Source organism: Spea bombifrons, chromosome 2 (assembly GCF_027358695.1).
Source record: "Spea bombifrons isolate aSpeBom1 chromosome 2, aSpeBom1.2.pri, whole genome shotgun sequence".
NCBI classification, from domain to species: Eukaryota; Metazoa; Chordata; class Amphibia; order Anura; family Pelobatidae; genus Spea; species Spea bombifrons.
Window position 1 is genome coordinate 87,322,590 of NC_071088.1, and position 13,716 is coordinate 87,336,305.

Here is a 13,716-nt window from a genome sequence, read left to right on the forward strand (position 1 = left end):
TTCTGCAGTTTTTTCTGGCGTTTTAGCCTTTCTGTGGAAATTGCTTTTTTTGACCTTAGGCAGTTTTTCCAGCCTTTACAAGTTAGAAGTTTCACCCAGCTAAAAGGGATTAGGATAAATGGCAAGTATCTGCCCTCTCCTGATGTCATTTACTTGGTAGACCCTTTTGTCTCTTTTCTGTGGTTTGTAAGGCATGCTTTATTTCGAATGTCTGCTCCTCTGGGAAGATTGGCCCCAAATGATGGGGCAAATTTTTTGCTGTTGCTTTTGGCACGCAGGATCCAGTTGATGCGTCGGGTATGTTTGTTTGTAATGGCATGTTTGTTCCAAATGGTGTAAAATTCAATATGAACCAGTCCAGGACTTTGTTTTGTGTGAAACTGTTTGTTTTCAGCCTATTTCTCGTAGGACACACAGATACTGGGTCCATCCTCTGCATTGTAACTGTGGAAAAAATGCCATAAAAAACGCCAAGACAATAAACCCACATGGCTTTTTCATGGCGTTTTTTCTCTCCCATAGACTTCTATTGGTGAAAAACGCCAAGATTTCCTTGCAAAAAACGCCAGAGTGTCAACATGCTGCAGTTTTGAAAAACTGCCACAGAGCCCAAAAAAGCAGAAAAACGCCAAAGAGGACTGAAAAAACGCCAAACAGAAAAACGCCAAGTGGAAATGGCATTTTGCGATTTCCTATTGAAGAACAGCTAACATCTGGCTGCAGCGTTTTTTCACTAAAAAAACGCCGTGTGGCTGAATTGGCGTTTTTATGGGCGTTTTTAGCAAAAAAAAACCAAGTGGAAACCTAGCCTAAATGTGCAGTAATACTGCAGTAAAAGTGCAGTATTGCAGTTTTTTCATGTCCAAAAAACTGCAGTATCACTTCAGAAAAACTGCAGTAATTTTTCGTAAGGGCTGTGGGAGAACACCAGCATGGATACAATATTAAAGTAACACTCCAGCCATCATGTGCACTTTAATACATATGATAGTTGAGTGTCCTCATTGAGTAAATGGTTTTTTTTTGCCTTCGGCGTGCATTCTTTCTCTTTTCCTGTCTCTCAGTGCCTTAGCTTGCTCTTGCGCACACTATACTCACCGAAAGCCTGCCGGCTGCTGTGCAGGCTCATGGAAGAGTTTTAGGGGGGTCTAACAAATGCATGTACAGAAAGTGCTCTTTTTACCGTACTTTCGGCAAAACTTGGCATACAAATCGAACAACTGAGAGAACGCTACAGCATGTTAACAGTTACATTGTCTCGAAATATGCACACATTTTTTACAGTGGGTTTTAATGTGCTTTCTTCATTGGTGGGGCTGTGTGGGGCATTGGAGCGTCCCCTTAGATATCCAAGAGTCACCGTTTTAATTGGGAACCTCCAGACACAGAGAAAAAGGAAGATGTTGAAATATAAACTCATGAGAAAAAAAAAAACATTTCTATTCCCTGAACCATTATGTTTCAGTAAAATATATCCAATGAAATATACACAAAGCAATTCCCTATGCAACCTAGAGGAAGGTCATTAGCAGATCCAAGAATACTACAAAAAGTGTGAAGGCAGAGGTGGGACGATGACCTGTGCTCCCTTTATGCTTGCTACACTTGATGACCAGGCAGGGTATTATTTCTATGGTGTGAATATATTAGGGAAATACATTAGTAAAATATGAATGCTATGGATTGTCATACAATCAATCAATACCCAAGAAGTCATTACTGAAAAGAAAAGTCACTTGTTACAGTGTGTTTAACATCCGGAGTTATTTCTCGTGTCTTTTAATTGAGTGTCACCATAGCTAACAAAAAAATTTCCTTTTTTTCTATTGTTTCAGCGCGGTTGGCAAAACTTGCGCTTGTCATGTCTGTTTATAGTGTGGCTTTTTTGATGAAAGCAAATATTCTGAAGACTATTAGTTGAGATACAGTGCAGCTTTTTAATTTTTATTTTTGTGTTTTTGAACACTACAGTATACTATTAGACTGACAAATATTCACCTGTAAAGACATACTCCACGCAATCTCTCTGACAAGGGTACAATATTACAGCGTCTTCTATGTAATCAAGCACAATGGGTGCTTTGAAAAGGATGTGAGGTGCATTAATGTATCATTTGAGCAGCGGCTCTGTGCTAGACACCAACTCATCTAGAAACAATCCTTCTATTTTTGAGAAAAAAGACAACCATATACAACAGGTTGTTGGGGCTGTCCTGCATTGACATTTACAGTACCCTTGTCTTCTCTCTAGTTTTCAGTACCTTTTTATTTTGAATGGATTTATTAAATTGATGACAATGGTATATTCTCAAGTTGGGGAAATAATCAGACCAGGATGGCTAAATACTTTTATTTGGTGTATGGGTTAATATGATGTGAAGAAGATAATTCTTCACTTTGTTTAACTTGCAAATGGTGAGTGTACTATTAGGACGAAACATAGGTTATTCCATCAAATACATTATTTATTTAACAAGAAACTAGACAAAATGTCTTTGGATTGAAGTATTACTCTAACTTTGCATAAACAAGGTGAGTTTGGTTAGCACGCTACAGAGAAATGGGTGTCAAGGTGTTCCTTGAATATTCGCTTTCAGTGCATTTTTCTACATCAACGAATTTGTTTTTCTATATTGTATAATCAAGCCATTACTTTCAACACCAAGGACAAAAGAGAAGAAACGAAAAAAAAAATGATTGTGATTAAGGTCTCCTGCCAACCCTCAGTATTAGATGTGCAATATTTCTTAAGGTTTTGGCAGACTTTAAAAGGATTCCCTGCGATCACTAATCAGATGAATTGACATGGAAGTGCATTTACTGCTGACTGAATGGTGTCTGCATATCCATCTCCGTATTACTTAAGTCATCGCTCCTGCTGAAATAATTCCATCAAATATCCAGTCATTGAGAGAACATGGTATTAAATAATCATCTCCTTTCCTTAACAAATAGCCTTATTTTCTTTTGTTGCAGAAAATCAGGTTGCATTGCCAGACCAGCCACGGATATGTTAAAAAACAGATCATTGCAGTACATTCCCCTAAACCCCTTCAATAACATTATTGTAGATAATTCCACCCCCCTCCCAAAAAAGAACCCCTAAATAAGTTATAAGAAGTTGAAATGATTTGTCTGTTACTTAAATATGTATCTAAACGGACATTTATATAAACTTGACTATGCCCGGCTTGAATGGTGAAGCTTGGGCAGTGCTGGATTACCAGCCAGCTCATCCACCCCTAGTCCAGAACAGAATCTAATGGTAGCCTCTCCAAGGCATAAAGACTTAAAAACAGGAGGGAGCCATAGCCATTACTATTCAGAATAAACTTTGCGCATTGACTATGATGTCATTGCCTGTGTTTTTTTATTTTTTAAGATCATTGACCATTATTTAAGAGATATACTGTAGTAATACATACATTAAGCTATGCACACTATAGAATTTATGCTTCAATTTTGTTTCTCCTGATACTGTAAAATTCTGTATATCTTTCTTGATATGGCTTATTCTCTATTTCTTCTTCATTGTGACAGGGAAAAAAAATGCAAGTTTTTTTCTTGTCAACAGGCTAGCAAGTTGGATCGTTTCCTTGAAGTGGTTTTCATTTCTCCCCCTAAAGTAAAACAAACACATTTTCTCAGAATGACATTTTAGTTAAGGTTGCTAAAACTCTATTTAAATTGCTAAAAACAAAATGTTGGTCCCATCAACATTGTGTTTTGTGCAGCTGGATATTTCATAAAAGATTTTTCAAAACAAATTGGTAGCAGTCATTTGATGCCTATTTTCCTCCAAAACATGCCATGCAGTATCTTGTTGTACTTATCTTGAAACGTTGTTTTGTAGATAACTTCATTTACAGCTCTCCCTCTCCGTTGAAATGTAGGCTTTACTAATATGCAATCAGACATTGGATTCAATGCCTTAGATAAATCCATCACAAGTACTCGAAAAGCAATGCGTGCATTGAGTGCCATTGAAAAGAATAAGCAGTTATATATTTTATCTCTGTTAATGAATCTAGGTGAATATAGCTCTATTTTTATCTCATTTTGTTCAGTTGCAATCTAAGAGGATTGCTTTTTGATTACTTGTGACAGATTTATCGCGGCCATTGAATCTGAGCCAATTGAGAAGTAAACTTTGGTAACTGCATGTCAAATTTCCGACGTCCTGTATTTTTGTTGTTTCACAATCATTCCCCCCCCCCGATTAAATCAGCAGGAAAAAGATTGGGGCTTCTGGTGCCTTAACAAGCATGTGCTATGTTTTAACCTTAAATGTATTCAGACTTTTCTTCCTGACTCACTCCTCTGACATTTCAAAGGACCAGGCTCTGAACACGAGTGTCTTGAGAGGTGGGAAATACAACGAATAAAATGGGGAGATTGGCCAGGATAAAAGCACCATTGTGTTACATTTGACATGAACCAAGATGTCTAACTTTATACTGCTATTTTTTGCTGTTAAAAGGACATCAAATGCACTTTAATGAAAGCAGAGTAGTCCCCACGGGTGTTGTTCATAATGCATGGAAGGATTCTGCAGAATTCTCTTATATACATTTGTCTCTCCCCTTACCCCAGCTCCGTAGGTGAACACATATCCTGCCACCACCACTAATCATTGCTAGTTAGCATTTGGCTCACCCTAGAGTTTTTAACCCCTTAATGACAAAGCCCGTACATGTACAGGCTCAAAATGCATTGTTTTCAATGGGTTTAGGGACCGCCCATTGTCCTTAAGGGGTTAAATAATCATCTCCTTTCCTTAACAAATAGCCTTATTTTCTTTTGTTGCAGAAAATCAGGTTGCATTGCCAGACCAGCCACGGATATGTTAAAAAACAGATCATTGCAGCACATTCCCCTAAACTCTTCAATAACATTATTGTAGATAATTCCACCCCCCTCCCAAAAAAGAACCCCTAAATAAGTTATGAGAAGTTGAAATGATTTGTCTATTACTTAAATATGTATCTAAACGGACATTTATATAAACTTGACTATGTCCGGCTTGAATGGTGAAGCTTGGGCAGTGCTGGATTACCAGCCAGCTCATCCACCCCTAGTCCAGAACAGAATCTAATGGTAGCCTCTCCAAGGCATAAAGACTTAAAAACAGGAGGGAGCCATAGCCATTACTCTTCAGAATAAACTTTGCGCATTGACTATGATGTCATTGCCTGTGTTTTTTTATTTTTTAAGATCATTGACCATTATTTAAGAGATATACTGTAGTAATACATACATTAAGCTATGCACACTATAGAATTTATGCTTCAATTTTGTTTCTCCTGATACTGTAAAATTCTGTATATCTTTCTTGATATGGCTTATTCTCTATTTCTTCTTCTTCATTGTGACAGGGAAAAAAAATGCAAGTTTTTTTCTTGTCAACAGGCTAGCAAGTTGGACCGTTTCCTTGAAGTGGTTTTCATTTCTCCCCCTAAAGTAAAACAAACACATTTTCTCAGTATGACATTTTAGTTAAGGTTTCTAAAACTCTATTTAAATTGCTAAAAACAAAATGTTGGTCCCATCAACATTGTGTTTTGTGCAGCTGGATATTTCATAAAAGATTTTTCAAAACAAATTGGTAGCAGTCATTTGATGCCTATTTTCCTCCAAAACATGCCATGCAGTATCTTGTTGTACTTATCTTGAAACGCTGTTTTGTAGATAACTTCATTTACAGCTCTCCCTCTCCGTTGAAATGTAGGCTTTACTAATATGCAATCAGACATTGGATTCAATGCCTTAGATAAATCCATCACAAGTACTCGAAAAGCAATGCGCGCATTGAGTGCAATTGAAAAGAATAAGCAGTTATATATTTTATCTCTGTTAATGAATCTAGGTGAATATAGCTCTATTTTTATCTCATTTTGTTCAGTTGCAATCTAAGAGGATTGCTTTTTGATTACTTGTGACAGATTTATCGCGGCCATTGAATCTGAGCCAATTGAGAAGTAAACTTTCCGACGTCCTGTATTTTTGATGCTTCACAAACACCCCCCCCCCCTCTGATTAAATCAGCAGGAAAAAGATTGGGGCTTCTGGTGCCTTAACAAGCATGTGCTATGTTTTAACCTTAAATGTATTCAGACTTTTCTTCCTGACTCACTCCTCTGACATTTCAAAGGACCAGGCTCTGAACACGAGTGTCTTGAGAGGTGGGAAATACAACGAATAAAATGGGGAGATTGGCCAGGATAAAAGCACCATTGTGTTACATTTGACATGAACCAAGATGTCTAACTTTATACTGCTATTTTTTGCTGTTAAAAGGACATCAAATGCACTTTAATGAAAGCAGAGTAGTCCCCACGGGTGTTGTTCATAATGCATGGAAGGATTCTGCAGAATTCTCTTATATACATTTGTCTCTCCCCTTACCCCAGCTCCGTAGGTGAACACATATCCTGCCACCACCACTAATCATTGCTAGTTAGCATTTGGCTCACCCTAGAGTTTTTAACCCCTTAATGACAAAGCCCGTACATGTACAGGCTCAAAATGCATTGTTTTCAATGGGTTTAGGGACCGCCCATTGTCGTTTAGGGGGTTAATTTATTTCAATCAGAGCACTTCCCTACCACTGCTTTAAATGGGTCTATGGAGAGTGGTGGTCCACTGTAGCTTCTCATTAAAATAAGTATTTTAAATGCATATTCCATTCCATTCTTTGTTGGTGGGGCATTATAGGACACTAAGCTATCCTCTTATAAATATTGACCACATTTTACGGCGGCCACTGTCCACTATGACTATGTTATGAGGTATATTGCCCAAATGGTCTAATCCTCAATTAATCCATCTTCTGATTCCAGCTGATTTTGCAGAGATGTATTATTCTGTTTAGAAAGTAAAGCACAAAAAGTTTAAAAAAAAAAAAAAAAAAGCAAATTCTTTTTAAGAAGATTTTTTATTAGAGCAGTTCACTTGGTTTGGCAGCTCTGCATTTGTGTGTGCCTTGCATTTCTCAGAGGAGGAAGGAAAATGTTCAGTCCGATGTGGTAAAGGAAAGAGAAGCAGATATTACTAAAGGGTTTAGACTGGGGGATGGGGGTAAAATTGCGGAATATGAGGAATATGTGGAATATGTATGTCTGTTAATACATGATGCTCAGTGGGTAAAATTAGTGAAGTTAAAGTATTGTAAAGAAAATTACTGAAATTACAGAAATTACTGAAAGTTGGTTGATGGCTCTAAATTTAATAGGTACACTCTTTAAAAAGGATTGAATTATATGGATGCTTCAAGGAAACAGTTGGCAAAGCAACTTGTTTTTCATCAGTAGGGCTTTGAAAGAATTGATATTAGCTTTAGGAGGGTTTTTTGCCTTCATCAAGATCATCATAGATTGGGATTATCTTGGAAAGGTTGAAACTTAATGGTTTTATCTGTCTTTTTTTTCATCCTTTTTTCATCCATTACCTATGCAACTAACTAATTAATAGTAATTCTATTAATTGTACAAATGATACTGTATTTTTGAAAAAAACCAAAAAACAAAACTAGTTATTTTAAAGTTCCTGCATCTATATTGGGTTTGTTATAGGAAGTGGGGCAGAGAAGTCCAAAAATGTAGCTATCGATCAACACAGACAGAATCAGGGCACGAATTAAACTGCTGTTATAGGGAGAAATGAAAATAGTAGACAGAGCTTTTTGTTCCTTTTGGTATATGTATATATATATATATATATATATATATATATATATATATATATAAATGTTATATATAAATGTTAATATATATATATATATATATATATATATATATATATATATATATGCACATTTCATATCAAAATGGGGAAAATGTATTGTTTAAAAAAAACTCTGCATACTTAGTATTTTATCAGCAAAAATAAAAAAAAGATAAAAAAAATAAAGATAAAGCCAAATAAAATTATGTGATTATAATACACGATAAAGCAGTAATTGTGGTACATGTATACCCAATACACTGACATAAATAAAATGATTTACAACATTTTTATAGGATAATGTTATTGCATTGCATTAATTCATGCTTATAAGGAATATGAATGATATACTAATAAGCTAAACTAAAAAGAACATAGTTTGACGTGCCAAATTGAATAGATTTGTTCATTTTGTGTATGCTGTTAAAATTCTGTAGGTAGTGTTGGTATGTTTGAGAAGCTGTTTTTATAAAATTGCACACTGCTACAAAGAACAGGGCTGGACTAAGGAAAACTAAGCAGCCCTGGCACAAATATCAGCTGCCACCAAATACGGTACTCCTGCAGTATGAATATGCATGGCTGCACATTATCATTCTATACTCTCCCAGCATTTGACCGCACATACCCAGACCATGGCCGCACACTGTTTCCTTAACAACTCTGTACCCCTATATCTCTACCCTCCTATATAAATACACCCCTAACTGCCCTCTTTGTTCCTCTCATGACTTGTGGGTCTCTTAGACTGTCATCACCTCTTCCCATTCCCCCATTCAGGATTTCACCCGCACTGCACCCCTCCTTTGGAATTCCCTTCCCTGTTCTGTCAGACTTCTCCCTCGTAGCAACCTTCAACAGCTCTTCGAAAACCCACCTTTTTCCGAGAAGCATAGAAACCCTTCTTCCTAACACTCTCAGCCATCATCATAATCAAGCCATCTGAATGATCAATAACTTCAACAGATCACCCAGACCTGACAAACTCATCCCCATCCAAGCTGACCTCTCCTACTGTTTCACTTCTCTCTCAACCATTGACTACATTGTAAGCTAGGCCCTCTTCTCTTTTTATACTAGTTTGTCATTGTGTGTGACTTTAAATTATCCCACTGATTGCAACAGCGCTACGGATGCTGCTGGTGCTAGATAAATAAATGTAATATAATGTCACAATTGTCACAGGGTGACCACATGGCCATTTTTTCTAGCAAAACGTACACGAAGACAAAGAAGCACAACACGAAGAATCTTCGTGTACGTCTTCATTAATATCTCCTAGCTAATCTCCCTGGTCCCTTCCCCCAATACTAATCAATACCTATAGCCTACCTTGTCTACTTAGCATCGCAGGGGTTAACAGGAACGGGAATCTGCAGGATCGCACCAGTAGTTAAAGGGCCGTATGACCGACTCTATTGGTCCTCTGCCAGAGGAGGCCCCTGCCAGCAACCAATATAGTCGGTCATACAGCCCTTGCTGTATCCTGCAGATTCCCGTTCCCGTTAACCCCTGCAATGCTACGTAGACAGCAGCTTTGGCGCCAGGATTTTAAAAGTCCGTAAGAGCATCTCTGTTGGTCGCTATCAGCTGCCCTTCATTGGTTGATGGCAGAGGAGCCCCCTGTCGGCGACCAATAGAGTCGCTCTTACAGACTTTTAAAATCATGGCGCCAAAGCTGCTGCGTATTGTTACCGTGTTAACCCTGTATTAACTCCTAAAAAAAAAAGAACACGAAGAACGTACACGAATATTCGCTCAAAAAGAACATGAGAACGGGAGAATATTCTTTAAATACAAAGTTTTTTTTCATGAAGACTTTGCCAGTGCCCAAGTCTAGTATGGAGTATGTAACTCATTCTGTTTTGTGCATTTCTGCATCCCACATACTCCAGGGTGTCGCTACTGTATATATGAGCTGGTCAGCATCAACTTACATTGCTTGATAATTAAAACAAGCTTAAATAAATATAAGAGATGTGGACCAGAACCGCAGGTTTCTCTGGAAATTAGGCTAATTGATTACATCAGCAACAAAAAATGAAAGGGATTTTTCAAGTTATTTCAATTGCTCCTTTTTGGTCATTGATTTTTATATGTCTGATTTCCATGTAAACATAGAAAAGAAAATGCTAGCTTGAGAAATATTTTGGAACTTTTACTCATGAACAGGAATGCAATTTAAAATGCCCTTTATCCTTGTGTATGGTAACAGCAAATAATACATCATCGTTATCTGATCAGTGAGCAGAGCACAATTTCCCAAAATAAGCAGAAATAAATGTTCAAACAAATAATTTTACTTCATTTTCTGGTACACCGAATAGCTAAGTGCATATAATGAAGTGTATCTTAAAAGGTAAAAACATAGCATAAAAAGTAAGAGATTATCGAGTATTTTTTATTTTTCCTTATTTCTCAATAATTGTAATCCAATAAACAGCACTGTTGAGGGGAATGGCGACTATAGCTCTTATACCCTAAAGAAGTTGTTCCCAACCCAGTTTTGTAATTACTAATATAAAATATTCTGTTGTAATAGGGATATTCCTAAAGCTTGGACTATTTGTGTATAATGCAGACTGGGTTGGGAACCACTGCCTTTAAGGCAGGTTAGGGTTATTTGAGACAAAAGGAGAAGAATTTCATTTGGCCAAATTTGAACAGAAGACATGATGTGTTTGTTGTAAATATATATATATATATATATATATATATATATATATATATATATATATATAGAAACTTTCTAGTGGCACCCAGGAAAAACATTTTACATGAATAGGTGTTTTACAGGTAAGAGATGCACACGCACCCGGCCATCCATGTGATGTAAAAGAAACCGTGATTCATCAGCCCAGGCCACCATCTTCCATTGCTCCGTGGTCCAGTTCTCACGTGCATATTGTAGGCGCTTTTGGCAGTGGACAGAGCTCAGGATGGACACCCTGTCTGGTCTGCGGCTACGCAGCCTCATTTTTCTTGTTTCTAAGACATAAACTTTGAGGATGAAATGTTGACTTGCTGGCTAATATATCCTACCCACTGACAGGTGCCATGAAAACAAGATTATCAGTGTTATTCTCTTCACATGTCAGTGGTCATAATGTTATGACAGATTGGTATATTGTGTATATACTGTATAATTAAATAAATTGTAATTTTATTTAAACTGTATAAAAATCATACTTACCGTTGGTGCTAACACCTACCCCATTTATCTTTGTATCTTTGTATCTTCATCTTAGGACCTTTTGAGACCAGCTTCAATAAGGTGTTGTAGCAGCCTATAAAAAAACATCTTTTTTACTCTTTCTTCTCTTTTTCTTTACCAAGTATATTCACTCCTGGCACAGGTCTATATAGATTTTCATGTTAAGAAAGGGTTTTTGTCTGGTATATTGGGCAAAGAACACAAAACTAAAATCCATATACATATCACTATAGCAACCAGTTGAATGGTCCATTGTATGTATTCCATTGGCTGCTTCAAATATATATATAATATCATTTCAGAGAGCTTTGTAAATTTTGGTTAACAGAGACAAATACTGTATATTATATAGAAATATATATGGTGAAATACATATTGCCCCTACTTCCTTCCCCAACAGTTATAAATGCTCTGTGAACTGTATATGGAGTTATTTTATAATTTCTTAGCTTTGCTTTCATGAGCACAAGTTCTGTTATGGGATTTAGATTTTGATAGCTGATATGTGGTTTAATTAAAAGTCAAGCAAAGCGTAACCAAGACCTTCACATGCAAAGCAGATCTAGTACACCTAATTAGAAACTGCCCAGATTTACTAAAAGAGTCATTTAAAATCAAAATATAAACATATTCTCTGTGATCTTTTTTTCTTTTTCTTCAATTTTAATTACGAAGCTGCCACCCTACATGTATAACAAGCTTGTTTTCTTGACAATTTTTGCCACAATGACTTTTCAGCACAATAGTTAAAGTTAAATTAGACTTAATTAATGACACTTGGTGGATTTTTTAAGCATGTTTATTCCAATTACAATTTCAACGTGATCTTCAATGTACTCCTCAGAAGTGGCCAAAACAGTAAAAAAAAGAAAGTTAGGGTTTTTTCATGATTACTAAATTCTATTTATAAGATTAGGCAGAAGGAGGAAAAAAACAAATTGTAAGAGCTGCCAAAGCACACACAGAAGAGAAAATAGCCCAGTCAGTAAAAAAAGGAGATAAAATGTTTTTTTAGATACATAAATGAGAAAGGAAAAGTCAAACAAGGATTAGTTAGATTAAAAACACAAGACGGAATGTATGTAGAAGACGATAGAGTTCTAGCTGACTGCCTCCACCAATATTTCTGTTCAGTTTTTACAGATGAATATGATGGAAAGGGACCATAGTTAGAAAAAAACATTAATGAGATATTCTACTTCAGCTGTCTAAAGTAAAGACAAATAAGTTGATGGGGCCTGATTAAAAGAGCTTAGTGGTGTACTAGCAAAACCATTAACAGATTTATTTAATCAATACATGTTAAGAGGACTAGTCCCAGAAGATTGGACATTAGCGATTGGCTAGGATTGTTGAACTTCTAAAATCACATGAATTTCATGATCAGTAACAACATGGGTTTACTTCAGGGTGATCCCTAATCTTTTGATTGTTTTGATTAGGTGACTAAAATAATAGACAATGAATATCTACATTTCAGAAAGGCTTTGACACTGTCCCACATAGAAGACTTGGACACCCCTTTCTTCCCCACTCTGATGCTCGGTTTGAACTTCAGCAAGTTGTCTTGACCACATCTACATGCCTAAATGCATGGAGTTGCTGCCATGTGATTGGCTGATTAGCTATTTGCCTTAACAAGCAATTGAACAGGTGTACCTAAAAAGGGGCCAATGAGTGTAGGTTAAAACATTGAAGGGGTTTAAGCATGCATAAGACAGGAATAAGGCTATGCTAGATAAAAGCTAAGGCCAGAGGCTAAGGATAGAATTGTATGGGAGACTATATAAACTCTTATCTGTCTACGCATTTTATGTTTCTATTTAATGTTATTTTACTTCAATTGGTACTAAAAAAAATCACGTTATTTTAATTGTAACGTTGGGTGCAAAACAATAGCATTGTTAATCTCATCTCAAAGACATTGGTATTTTCAACCCGGTTAACTTGCATTTTACATGTTAAAACATGCAGTAGCCATCATGTTTTGCATACCTTGCTTATCGCTTATTGCTTACTCCCCCTGGTGGCTGTATTCTTGAACATACAAACTGAAACAAACAACTATATGAATTCAATGTAGGGTTTTAAACTCAAAAGCTCACCATAGTCTTTGTGTGTAGTTAGGGGATTATTTTTTCACTGAAGTGTTTTGAAAAGTGCAGCTATAAAGACGCACAAGTTGTGTCTCAAATTAAATGTACATGTCGACAGTGTAAGTTAATGAGCATACCCTTTGCCAACCTTCTCTATAAAAGTACTACTGCGACAGCCTGGAAGCTGATGGACAGGTTTCTCAGTATCTCGTATATTTTTATATTGTATTGTTTGGCCCGCACTAAAGCCATGAAGCGTTACAGAATATGTAAGTGTTTAACTTTTAGTGTAACAACAATTTATGATATCCAGTCTACTTGGGGGGGAGGGGATGTATCACAATCCTAGCATTCAAAGGGTTAATTCATAATACTAAAATAATATTATCATGGAGCACTACTAAAACAGATGTCTGTTTTAGGTTTGCAGTATGTGAAGTAGTCAACATAATGTATTACTACGTATTTATTGTAGTTGTTCTTCATGCTTGTTTATGTAATGCAAATAATTTATGAGTGCTCGATATAGTATGTAATATATGACAAAAGCAAACTGACAAAGGCTTACATGTACAGAAGGTACATGGGGCTCCAGTCTCAATCTAAAGACTTTTTAATAAAAGTTTTTTTTTTAAATGGATTTACATATAGATGCACTCATTTTAAGCCATACTTACTGGTATT

At 36.4% G+C, this 13,716-nt stretch overlaps 1 protein-coding gene across 1 annotated transcript in view; it reads left to right on the forward strand.

Moving 5' to 3' along the window:
• The window catches only part of DMD (dystrophin), an 870,543-nt gene that overhangs the window by 275,504 nt on the left and 581,323 nt on the right, over positions 1–13,716 (forward strand). The window lies entirely within an intron of this gene.